Source organism: Heloderma suspectum, chromosome 2 (assembly GCF_057233095.1).
Source record: "Heloderma suspectum isolate Gila_16-S chromosome 2, 16-S_ref, whole genome shotgun sequence".
NCBI classification, from domain to species: domain Eukaryota; kingdom Metazoa; phylum Chordata; class Lepidosauria; order Squamata; family Helodermatidae; genus Heloderma; species Heloderma suspectum.
Window position 1 is genome coordinate 205939191 of NC_139459.1, and position 12850 is coordinate 205952040.

A 12850-nucleotide genomic window follows, 5' to 3' on the forward strand; every position below is an offset into this window, starting at 1 on the left:
CTTTATAATAGTTTCTTCAATAAACTTTAAAATGTTGTTTAAACTAGGGTTGGCGGAGAATTTCTCCCCGAAACTTCGGGGGGCCGAGCACCAACGTGTTTGGCCCCCCGAACAAGTTTCGGGGAGAAATCCTCGGCCCCCCCCGCCCCCCCCGGGACGGGACTTACCTTCGCCAAATGTCCCTCCCGGCGGCGGGTCCGGCCGGCGGTTCGGCGGGTGTTCGAGCGGGGCGGGAGCGGCAGCCGGTCTTTTGACCGGCTGCCGCCGCCGCCATTGCAATAAAAGAAAAAAAAAAACAGCGCCCCCTGATAGGCTATGTGACGATTCACGTAGCCTATCATGGCTAGATTTGCAAAGTCAGCCGTGATAGGCTACGTCAATCGTCACGTAGCCTATCACAGGTGACTTAAAAAAAAAAAAAAAGTGTGTATGGATAATGGTGGCCCCCATAGGGAGCCGCCATTCCCGTTCCTTATTTGGTCGCTGTAGTCTACGTAAACATTTATGTAGACTACGGCGACTAAATAAGGAACGCGAATGGTGGCTCCCTATGGGGGCCGCCATTAGCGTACGCGCTTTTTTTTTTTTAAAGTCACCCGTGATAGGCTACGTGACGATTGACGTAGCCTATCACGGCTGACTTTGCAGATCTAGCCGTGATAGGCTATGTGAATCGTCACGTAGCCTATCAGGGGGCGTTTTTTTTTTTTTTAACTTTCGCGTTCGCGGCCGGGCAAGGCGGGAAGCCTCCTCCCCGGCCTGAATTTCGGCCGGGGCGAGGCGGGAAGCCTCCCCCCCGGCCTGAATTTCGGCCGGGGCGAGGCGGGAAGCCTCCCCCCTGGCCTGAATTTCGGCCGGGGCGAGGCGGGAAGCCTCCCCCCCCGGCCTGAACTTCGCAGGGGGAGCAGCGAAGCGCCTCCCCCCCACTGCGAACGTCCTTCGAGGACAGGTAAGTGACTTTCGTCCACCCCTAGTTTAAACCTTGTGGTTTTCTTTCTTGTTGGATTACCCATTTCATGCCTAGAAGCCAAACCCTGCACTACCTAAAGGTATTTATAAGAGACACAGAGGCTGTTCATGGGGGCAACCTAGGAAAATGAAGATTTACACCTGGTGGCAGTGGAAAAGTGCCAGGAAGGGAAAGGCAAACAGGAGTGGGAAAACAGGAGCGGTCTCCCTTCCGCACATGGATCAGGGCATAGCTGGTCCTTTGACAAACTTTCTACAGCTTCTCTCCAAGTAGGCTAGTTTTGCATCTCCACTCATTCTGTGTTTTTGTTAGACATAAAGGAGGGGTTCAGAAAGGATAAGGCTCTACCAGGGATGTTTTTCTGAAAATGTAGTTCTGTTTCTGGCGAGCTTTTGCTGCTCCTTCAGCTGTGCAAGTAGGCTGCTTTTTATTTTGGCAGTACACTCTTTGGCTTGAACATCTTCTCCCACCTCCTTGTCCTGCTGGCTAAGGGCCCATTTATAATTGGACCCACAAATATTGCTCTCCTGCCCCCCAGCCTGGTCCTGCTGCCAACAGCTGCAGCTGCTTTTTCATCAAGCCCAGCTGTGCAGCATCTACTCAGAAGTCTGACTTTTGCAGGGCTGAATGCAGCTTAACTCAGCTCAGAAGTCTGCTGTTCTAACGGTAAAGAGTTATGAGTGGCAGCAAGAAGGAGAAAGCCCCACTTTTCCCTATGGCACAGTATAATGCAATTGGCCAAATGTCTCCTCCCTCCTGTGCTTAATTACTATCTCTCCTTCATTACAGATTACTTCTTTCTGGAATTCTGCTACTACCTGCTGTCATTCACTTAATATCATATGGTATTTGGTTGAATTTACGTTATGCAGAGCTTCGTCATGGCCTTTATTTTGAGCCAGGAAAGCAGTCTTTCACAGGATCCAGTGGACTTCTGATCCTTAATGATACAGGTACGTGCACAGAACAAAATACTGAGACATTCTTTCATACAGTTCAGAATGAGATCCAAGGTAGTGTAGGGGTTACAGTGTTGGGCTACCACTAGGGTAGGGAGATTAAAATTCAAATTCCTCCTTAGACATAAAACTCCTTGACCAGGTTCACATGTCATGGCACACCTCATTGTGGGTTATTTAATATGCAACTCCCAGCCAAGGGGTGTTCTTGTGCCACGTAAACCCAATGACCATCATATGTCTGCTGTAGAATTATGCAATGGTTGTTTAACCATCACATTACCCAAGGCTGCCAGGTTTGCATGACATGACAATCCTTGGCAAACCCTGGCCAGGGAATTGCATATTCAGAATGGTGGCCAACACTTGCTGCATCCTCTCCATGTGTTACATGACCCACAGTGGGGTATTGTCTTGTGAGAACTGGCCCATCAAGTTTCCTCGGTCCAGCCAGGTACTAGCCTTCAATCTAACCTTACTCACAGGGTAGTTGTGAGTAAAAAATGCGGGAGGGGTTGCCATGTCTGCTGTCATGAGCCCCTTGGAGGAAGAGTAGGATATAAATGTAATAAATAATAAGGTTTGCATTCAATTTCAATATAAGCAGAAGTAGAAAATGCATGAAGAACAGGAATTCTAGAAAAAAGAGCAAAGAGAACAGCCACCATGCCATAGCGTATTATTTCTGCAGAAGTATCACACAATTCTATGATTACCCTCAGTGCATTCCTCTGCTTCCCAAATTGACATGAGTGCTCCCTTCTGGGCATCAGGCCTGGCAACATGCAGCTGAAAAAGGTCACAGAGTACTGAGGTTGTAGAATGGATTGTACCACTTCAGACTGCTAGTGGGTGTACACTATTTTCAAGTTTTGTTTTGTATGAAAACATTCAAAATGTGACACACCCCAACTGAAGTCTGAGCTGAAGTTCTGCAATCCGTTTTATCAGCCTGGGATTTTGCTACCTCAGTTCTAACTTGTTCTGCAGCATACGTCTGTCTCTCCTCAGAAACCAGCAGAATGAGGCAGTAAAGTGACTTTGTAGTAATTGGAAACTATAGAGTTAAATATTGTCTCCAGTTATAATGGGTTGGAGTTTAGACCCCACCCCTTGAGCTTGTGCTTACTTTCGTTTTCCTGTTTAGATCAGTGTTAGCCTGTTCCTCAATAGACAGCCTCTTGTGTTTGGGCCTACAATTGGGCTCTGTTTCATTTATATTACATAAATGAGGACTTTGTTGCAGAACCCAGAGTCAGAGAGACCACGGAGTGAAGAAAAAGAGATTCTTTATTTAACGCACGGGCTTAAGGCTGGAATTCCTGTGTCTCGTCAGCTTACAACAATATATTCAAGGGAGAAAGAGCTCAGCAAGAACATGAAGCATGAGACTGCATGAGGCTACTTAGTCTGACCCCCAATATGGCTGCTACAACTTAACAGTGGCAACGAGAAAAATCGGATCATGTCAGCCTATGGAACAATAGAGGAATTTAATCCAGAAACAGAAGAATGGCAACAATATGTGGAAAGACTAGGCCACTATTTTTTTGCTAATGAAATCACTGAAGAGGACAAACAAAAGGCGATATTCCTCAGTATTTGTGGCAGTAAAACTTATTCCCTTTTAAGAAGTTTGGTGCAACCCCAATAGCCAGGGGATAACAGTTTGGCAGAGTTACAAAAGATCTTGTCTGAGTGATCACTATCTTCCAAGGCCAAGCATACTTGTGGAACATTTCAAATTCCATAATAGGAGGACGAAGGAGGGGGAATCTATATCTGAGTATATAGCTGTTCTCAAAAAGCTTACGGAACACTGTTCTTTTGGAAAAGTTCTGGAGGAGATGCTAAGAGACAGACTTGTGTGTGGAGTTGGTGATATTAAAATTCAAAAGCAGTTACTGGCTGATGGGAAGCTGGCCTGGGATAAAGCTCTAAAAGTAGCAACAGCCATAGAAGTGGCAATAAAAATGTACAGGATTTGCATCTTGAAAATAAAGACATTCAACATGAGTCTATAAACCAGGCATACAGCCCACAACAGAGGCTTGGAGATTTGGAGAAGTGTTTCCGTTGTGGAGGAACACATTTATCCTGTGTTTGCAGAAAGAGAACGTCCCAATGCTGTAAATGCAGAAAAACTGGGCATTTCATTTGCAAGAAGTTGCAAAGAGAGTTATCAGGCTGCACAACCAAGTCAGGCTAAACGACAGGCAAGAAAACAAAAACAAAAAATTTACCATATACAAGAGGAGAGAGTATAGGAAGCAGATGAAGAGGTCCACACTGTTTACTGTGTAATGGGAAAAAGTGGAGCCTTATAAAGTAACTGTACAGTTCAATAAGCATCCACTAAGCATGGAAATAGATACTGGTGCATCTGTTACAGTAGTCAATGAAGAGACTTATCAGCAATGTAAAGGAGGTCTAAGTCGATTGGCCAAGACAAGTATGAAATTAAAGACTTATACTGGGGAAAATATCCCAGCCCTAGGATCAGTAAGCATTCCATTCACATACAAAGGACATCATAAAGTCTTAGAGGCCTTAGTAGTAAAGGGAGAAAGGCCAAACGTGTTTGGTAGAACATGGCTGAAGGTACTGAGACTAGACTAGGACCAAATCTGCAAGGCTGAGGTACAGAAATGGTCAGACCTACACGAAATTCTGGGGGCACACCCTAAAATATTCCAGGAGGGGTTAGGTACAGTAAAAGGAATAAAGGCCAGGATTTATATCCAGGAGGGCAGCCAGCCTAAGTACTGTAAAGCCTGAGCAGTGCCCTATGCTCTCAGAGAGAGAACTGAAACAGAACTGGACAGACTGAAACAAGAGGACATAATTTCCCCTGTACAGTTTTCTGAATGGGCAACACCTATAGTACCTGTGGTTAAGCCTAATGGAAACATCCGCCTCTGTGGGGACTATAAAGTAAGTATTAATCAAGTTTCTAAACTAGACAATTACCCCATCCCAAATTGGGATAATTTGCTAGCCGTGCTTGGAGGAGGCCTACATTTTAGCAAGTTGGACATGTCCCAGGTGTACCAACAGGTAGAACTGGAGGAGGACTGTAAGAAATTCACCACAATTAATATGCACAAGGGATTGTACCAGTACAACAGGTTGCCTTATGGAGTTTCATCAGCGCCAGGCATATTCCAAAGGACCATGGAAACTTCTTAAAGGAGATCCAGGGAGTAGTGGTGAGGATTGATGATATTCTCATCACAGGGAGAAGTGATCAAGACCATCTCTCAAGACAGTATTTCAGAGACTGGAAGAAGCAGGGATACATTTGAAATGAAGGAAATGTTTTTTTATGAAGCCTGAAGTTCAGTATCTAGGTTTTAAGATCAATAATTTTAAGATCAATAAGGAGGGAATTCATACCATGGCAGACAAAGTAGTTGCAATTGAAAAGGCATCAGCCCCACAAAATACATCAGAACTTCGGGCATACCTGGGGATGTTGAGTTATTACCATCGATTCCTCCCAAACCTTTCTGGCCTGTTAGAACGTTTACACCACCTGTTAAGAAAAGGAACGTCATGGCACGGGGGAGATGGGCAAAGAGGGGCTCTCCAGGAATCTAAGAAGTTACTCAAATCTGCAGAATATTTAGTCTATTTTGGCCCCACCAAAGAGTTAATTTTGCCCTGTGATGCTTCATCCTATGGACTAGGTGCTGTTCTATCCCATAAAATAGATCCAGCAGAACGGCCTATCGGTTATGCCTCCAAGACACTAAATAAAGCAGACTAGGGATGTACGAAAGTCACTTACCTTTTCGAAGGGGGTGATTCGCGGTGGGGGGGAGGCGCTCCATCCCTCCCCCTGAAATTCTGGCGGGGGGGAGGCACTCCGTCCCTCCCCCCCAAAATTCTGGCCGGGGTGGGCGTCCGTCCCTCCCCCCCCGAATCCTAGCTGGCCGGGTATGCAAATGGCGGCGGCCGTAGCTGCCGCCGTTTGCGTCCCTGCAGTCAGCCGTGATAGGCTACGTAAATGTTTACGTAGCCTATCACGGCTGATTTAAAAGAAAAAAAATGCGCATATGCAAATGGCGGCGCCCATGGGCACCGCCATTTGTGTACGTGCATTTGTTTGTTTGTTTTTTAAATCAGTGTATTTTTTAAAAAATCTAGCCGTGATAGGCTACATAAATCTTTACGTAGCCTATCATGTTTGTGTTTTTTTTTTTTTTTTTACTAGAAATGGCGGTGGCGGCATCCGGTCAGAAGACCGGCCGCCGCCGCCGAACTGCCGCCGCCGCTGCCAGGGACATTTGCTCAAGGTAAGTCCCATCCCGGGGGGGGCGGGGGGGTGGCAGACCGTTTCGCCACCGATTTCAGGGGGCTGAATGCGCTGGCATTTGGCCTCCCCAACATTCGTGGCGAAATTCTCTGACATCCCTAAATTAGGGATGTCAGAGAATTTCTCCACGAATCTCCAGGAGGCCGAATGCCAACGCATTCGGCCCCCCGAAATTGGTGGAGAAACGGTCAGCCCCCCGCCCCCCCCGGGATGGGACTTACCTTGAGCAAATGTCCCTGGCAGCGGCGGCGGCAGTTCGGCGGCGGCGGCCAGTCTTCCGACCGGATGCCGCCACCGCCATTTCCAAGTAAAAAAAACAACAACAATAACAAACGTGATAGGCTACGTAAAGTTTTATCACGGCTGACTGCAGGCCAGGGATGCAAATGGCGGCAGCTACGGCCACCGCCATTTGCGTCCCGGCAGGAGAAGAAGTTTCGCGGCCGGAGAGACGGGGCGCTCCCCTCGGCCACAATTTCAGCGGGGAAGGATGGGGCGCCTCCCCCCTGCCCAGAATTTTGGGGGGAGGGACGGAGCGCCTCCCCCCCACCGCAAAGCAAGCTTTGGGATCAGGTAAATGACTTTAGTCCATTCCTAGTATGAGTACAAAATAGGGATGTACGAAAGTCACTTGCCTTTTCGAAGGGTGATATTCGTTGTGGGGGGGAGGCACTCCGTCCCTCCTCCCGAAATTCTGGCCGGGGGGGAGGCGCTCCCCCCCTCCCCCGAAATTCTGGCCAGGGGGGGAGGGACTCCGTCCCTCCCCCCCGAATCCTGGCCGGCCGGGTTCCGCAAATGGCGGTGGCCGTAGCCGCCCCCGTTTGCGTCCCTGCAGTCAGCTGTGATAGGCTACGTAAATATTTACGTAGCCTATCACGGCAAAATACAGGGATGCAAATGGCGGTGGCTATGGCAGCCGCCATTTGCGTCCCTGCAGGCTGCCCAGCGGCTGGATGTCTGGCTGTGGGCGGCCTGGCCGGCGGCTCCATGGAGCCGGCTGGAGAGAATTTCGGGGGGGGGGACTTTCGAAAGGTAAGTGACTTTCGTACATCCCTACACCATGTCTGGCACTCACTGGTTTGTACTGTAAAAGTGTGTGATTGTAGTGCTGACACTACTATCTGTGTGGTGCAGGAGTGATTGATTTAGTTGAGCCATGTCATTTCGGGAAGGGACCATAGCTCAGTGGTAGAGTTCTTGCTCTGCGTGCAGAAGGTCCCAGGTTCCATCTCTGGCATCTCCAGGTAGCAGGTGGATGATGGGAAAAGCCTCTGCCTGAGACCTTTGTGATCTGCTGCCAGTCTGAGTAGATCATACTGGGATAGATGGGCAGCTAGTCTGACCTGGTATAAGGCAACTTCTTAAGTTTGTATGCTCTGCGTGAATGGGAATGCCTCATTTGGCTTCTGCTTGATCAGTTAAGAGGAGGAAGGCCAACGGCTATGACTATATATGGCATAAGCAACCAAAGTTTGAGCGCATCTTCTACAACCATCAAAGTCATCTGGATGCTGATTTAGATATATGAAGTGCTTATATAGACATACCCTGTTTATATAACCAACACAGACACTATGGTCAATATCAGACGCCTTCCTCTGAGTGCTTCCACTGAGGGAGGCTGAGAAGGTGGCAGCAAGGGAGAGAGCCTTCTCAGTGGTGGTCCCCCGATTATGGAATGCTCTGTCCACTGAGGTCCACCTGGCGCCAACATGTCACTTTTTTGGTGTTGGGATAAGACAGGCCTCTATGCCCATGTGTTTGATGGCATATGATCAGCAGATATGTCAATTGTTTCTATCAGGCCCAGTATCTTACTGTTAATGTTTTAGCTGTTTAAATTCTTTTAAATTTTGTATGTTAGAGTTTTTATATTATGTTTTTACTAACTTGTATTATGATATGTGTTTTTTGGGAACTTCACAGAGAGCTTTGGCTATTGGGCAGTATAGAGATGATGACGACGATGATTTTGAAAAGGAAATGTTAATCCTTCCCCCCTTCTTGTTCTTTTATTTTTCATTTTTTCTTATCCCTATATCAGGGAGATGTTAATGATTACTGTATATTCATATGTTTAATGATATGATTCCCATCTTTTAAAAACTTTTTTTGTTCACCTGTTTTTGTAACTGTTGTGTTGCAAATAAAAAGATTTTCTTTAAAAAAAAGCAACCAACTTTTTCTCTTCTTCTTCTGACTTAAAAACCGGTTATCATTGTCCACAATTTGCACAAGGAATACAAAAGTGGGAAGGCTTGTTCCTGTTCCTGTTTCAAGAAGAATAATGAAGGGAAAAAAGTGGCGACCAGAACTGTCTCTTTTTGTGTTAAAAAAGGTTAGATGGCAAAAATACTGTTATTGTATAATGTTTTGACTTGAATTTTTTTTTTTGTTCTATACTAATTTGCAGGAATGTTTGACCTTTTGTTGAATATGCTGTTTTTGTTCGTACTGTAAGGGACTGAAATAGGAATGGAAGAAGTTTCAACATTGCAATACATGTCTATTCAGATGTAAGTCCCAATGAGTTCAATGGGGCTTGCTCCCTAATAAGCAGATATAGGACTGCAGCATAAGCTATGTCCTGTGGTCATGTAGAAAAAAAATATCCAAAGGAAGAAAGTTAGAAAAAGAAGGGGTTGTTTGGTTATAAAAAGCCAGCGAAAAATTTCAGCTCAAGTACTCTTAACTGGTTTCTTTTTCCATACATTCCTATTACTATGCTTACTGTATACTTTTCACAAATATTTGTGTACTTCCTCATTCTTTGTATAGTTTACCATATTGTGCTTTATATTTCGTGTATTTATTTATTTTGGTAGATCTGTATCCTGCTTTATGACTGGCACATTAAAGACCATACACCTAAAGCAAAACAAAACCAGCGCAGCTAGGGCAAGAGCAACATCTGATGCCATTTTCGCCTTTCTCCCCCCCTCCCCCCACCCCTTATAATTGCTATGATCTGTGGATAAGACAGTAATCAAAACAGTTTCAAACCCCCCCTCAGCAACAACAGCCATGAAGCACAGTAGAATGCTTGTTTATCTGGAAGTAATAAGGGATAATAACTGTGCAGCCATAGTCTAATGCTTATTTGCATTTGTTGAGACATTGACTACTTCCTAGGAAGATTAAAAAAGAACACTGGTGATTACTGAAGCATCCAATTTAAAAAACATACAAACCTAGCTAGCTCTCTTGACGTTTGCTTTCCTTTCTTTGGTATGGTATTGTTGTTGTTCAGTCGTTCAGTCGTGTCCGACTCTTCGTGACCCCATGGACCATAGCACGCCAGGCCTTCCTGTCCTGCGCTCTCTCCCGGAGCGTGCTCAAGTTCATATTCATTGCATCCGTGATGCTATCTAGCCATCTCATCCTCTGCCGTCCCCTTCTCCTTTGGCCTTCAGTCTTTCCCAGCATCAGGGTCTTTTCCAGGGAGTTTTCTCTTCGCATTAGGTGGCCAAAATATTGGAGCTTCAGCTTCATTATCTGTCCTTCCAATGAGCACTCAGGGTTGATTTCCTTTAGGATGGACTGATTTGACCTCCTTGCAGTCCAGGGGACTCGTAAGAGTCTTCTCCAGCACCACAGTTCGAAAGCATCAATTCTTCGGTGCTCAGCCTTCCTTATAGTCCAGCTCTCACAGCCATACATTACTACTGGGAAAACCATAGCTTTGATTAGACGGACCTTTGTCGGCAAGGTGATGTCTCTGCTTCTTACTATGCTGTCTAGGTTGGCCATAGCTTTCCTCCCAAGGAGCAAGCGTCTTTTAATTTCATGGCTACAGTCACCGTCTGCGGTGATCTTGGAGCCCAAGAAAGTAAAATCTGTCACTGCTTCCATTTCTTCCCCTTCTATATGCCAGGAAGTGATAGGGCCAGATGACATGATCTTCGTTTTTTTAATGTTGAGTTTCAAACCAGCTTTTGCACTCTCCTCTTTCACCCTCAACAAGAGGCTCTTGAGATCCTCTTCGCTTTCTGCCATTAGGGTGGTATTGTCTGCATATCGAAGGTTGTTGATAATTCTCCCGGCAATCTTAATTCCGACCTGTGATTCATCCAACCCGGCATTTCTCATGATGTACTCTGCATATAAGTTAAATAAGCAGGGTGACAATATGCAGCCTTGTCGTACTCCTTTCCCAATTTTGAACCAATTGGTTGTTCCATGTCTGGTTCTTACTGTTGCTTCTTGACCCTCGTACAGGTTTCTCAGGAGACGGGTAAGGTGGTCTGGTACTCCCATCACTTTCAGAATTTGCCACAGTTTGTTGTGATCCACACAATCAAAGGCTTTATTTGATTTATTTGGTCCCTGCCTTCTTTGTCCTTTATCATGCCCGTCTTTGCACAAAACGTTCCCTTGAGATCTCCAATTTTCTTGAAGAGATCTCTAGTCTTTCCCATTCTGTTGTTTTCCTCGATTTCTTTGCATTGTTCATTTAAGAAGGCCTTCTTGTCTCTCCTTGCTATTCTCTGGAACTCTGCATTCAGTTGGGTATATCTTCCCCTTTCTCCCTTGCTTTTCGCTTCCCTTCTTTCGTGAGCTACTTGTAAAGCCTCATCAGACAGCCACTTGGCTTTCTTGCATTTCTTTTTCTTTGGGACGGATTTTGTTGCTGCCTCCTGAACAATGTTACGGACCTCCGTCCATAGTTCCTCAGGCACTCTGTCTATCAGGTCTAATCCCTGAAATCTATTCCTCACCTCCACTGTATATTCAGAAGGGATATGACTGAGGTCATACCTGAACGGTTTAGTGGTTTTCCCGACGTTCTTCAATTTAAGCCGAAATTTTGCAAGAAGCAGCTCATGATCTGAGCCACAGTCAGCTCCAGGTCTTGTTTTTACTGACTGTATGGAGCTTCTCCATCTTTGGCTGCAAAGGACATAATCAATCTGATTTCGATATTGACCATCTGGTGACGTCCATGTGTAGAGTCGCCTCTTATGCTGTTGGAAAAGAGTGTTTGCTATGATCAGCATGTTCTCTTGGCAAAACTCTATTAGCTTTTGTCCTGCTTCATTTGGTACACCAAGGCCATGCCTGCCTGTTATCCCGGTGATTTCTTGACTTCCTACTTTAGCATTCCAATCCCCTATGATGAAGAGGACATCTTTTTTTGGTGTTAGTTCTAGAAGGTGTTGTAGGTCTTCATAGAACCGATCAACCTCAGCTTCTTCGGCCTCAGTGGTTGGGGCATAGACTTGAATTACTGTGATGTTGAATGGTTTGCCTTGGATTCGTACTGAGATCATTCTATCATTTTTAAGATTGTACCCCAGTACTGCTTTTCCCACCCTTTTGTTGACTATGAGTGCTACTCCATTTCTTCTAAGGGATTCTTGACCACAATAGTAGATATGATGGTCACCTGAATTAAATTCGCCCATGCCTGTCCATTTTAGTTCGCTGATTCCCAAGATGTCGATGTTCAATCTTGCCATCTCATGTTTGACCACCTCCAGCTTACCTTGATTCATTGATCTGACATTCCAGGTTCCTAAACAATATTGTTCTTTACAGCATCGGATTTTCTTTTCACCGCCAGACACATCCACAGCTGAGTGTCCTTTCGGGTTTGGCCCAGCCGCTTCACTCTTTCTGGCGCTACTTGGAAATACCCTCTGCTCTTCCCCAGTAGCATATTGGACACCTTCCGACCTGAGGGGCTCATCTTCCGGCGTCATCTCTTTTAGCCTTGTGATACGTTCCATGGGGTTTTCTTGGCAAGAATACTGGAGTGGGTTGCCATTTCCTTCTCCAGTGGACCACATTTTGTCAGAACCCTCTGCCATGACCTGTCCGTCTTGGGTGGCCCTGCACGGCATAGCTTATGGCTTCACTGAGTTACGCAAGCCCCTTCGCCACAACAAGGCAGTGATCCATGAAGGGGACACATTCTATATTAACCTTTTTTTTCCGCTCCTAATCCCTCTCAGCCTATAATCTTTCTAGCCTTGCCACATGTGCTTATTTAATGTGAAAATGCAGTTCCTTTTGGAGAAAAGATTCATCATAACTACAAAAACAAATTCTAATTGAATATATTACAAGGACAGTATATCCTTATAGAGTTCTGTTAATATTATAAGACACACACGTAATATGGGTTGGATCCAGGATCTGCCTTTTGCAAGAGGAAGGACTCCGTTCACAGAAGGTCCCTCCACCTGATTGGGGCGGGGGGCTCCTCCCTCCTACACCACTGCTCACCCTATTCAGCAGGGTGTTCTGACTCTCTGTAGCATTTTCAGGGGGCTGGAGGGGCTGCCATCAGAAGGTCATGGTGGGAAAGTCCACTCCCATCAGTGCAGGTGATACAGTGTAAATCTGGATCCAGCTCTATATCAGTTCTTTATTTTGGAGGACTTCAGGTGGCAACCCAAAATCTTTCTCTGGTATCCTAATCATTTTCCTAGCCGCTCTCTTAGGGTCAAAGTAGATGTGATGTTCAACGCATGTAAGCACTTACTGTGCCTAGTTTTTGTTATTTAAATAGCAGCTATGGCAAGGGTGAGAGGATCAAGATCTCAGCGCTCAGGGAAGGGAGATTCAACTCTTTTCCCCATGCTGGGGTCCTAATGAAAA

At 45.8% G+C, this 12850-nt stretch overlaps 1 protein-coding gene across 2 annotated transcripts in view; it reads left to right on the plus strand.

The window, feature by feature from the left end:
* Positions 1-1570: 1570 nt before the first annotated feature.
* The window catches only part of LOC146353866 (ATP-binding cassette sub-family A member 10-like), a 28490-nt gene continuing 17210 nt past the window's right edge, over positions 1571-12850 (plus strand). Inside the window, exons 1-2 of one of the 2 annotated variants that reach the window (XM_084832335.1) lie at positions 1571-1636; positions 1760-1923. The gene's annotated coding sequence lies outside the window, so the exon portion shown is untranslated. Of the gene's footprint in view, positions 1924-12850 lie in introns of both variants that reach the window. The other variant, XM_084832336.1, reaches the window with a different exon arrangement.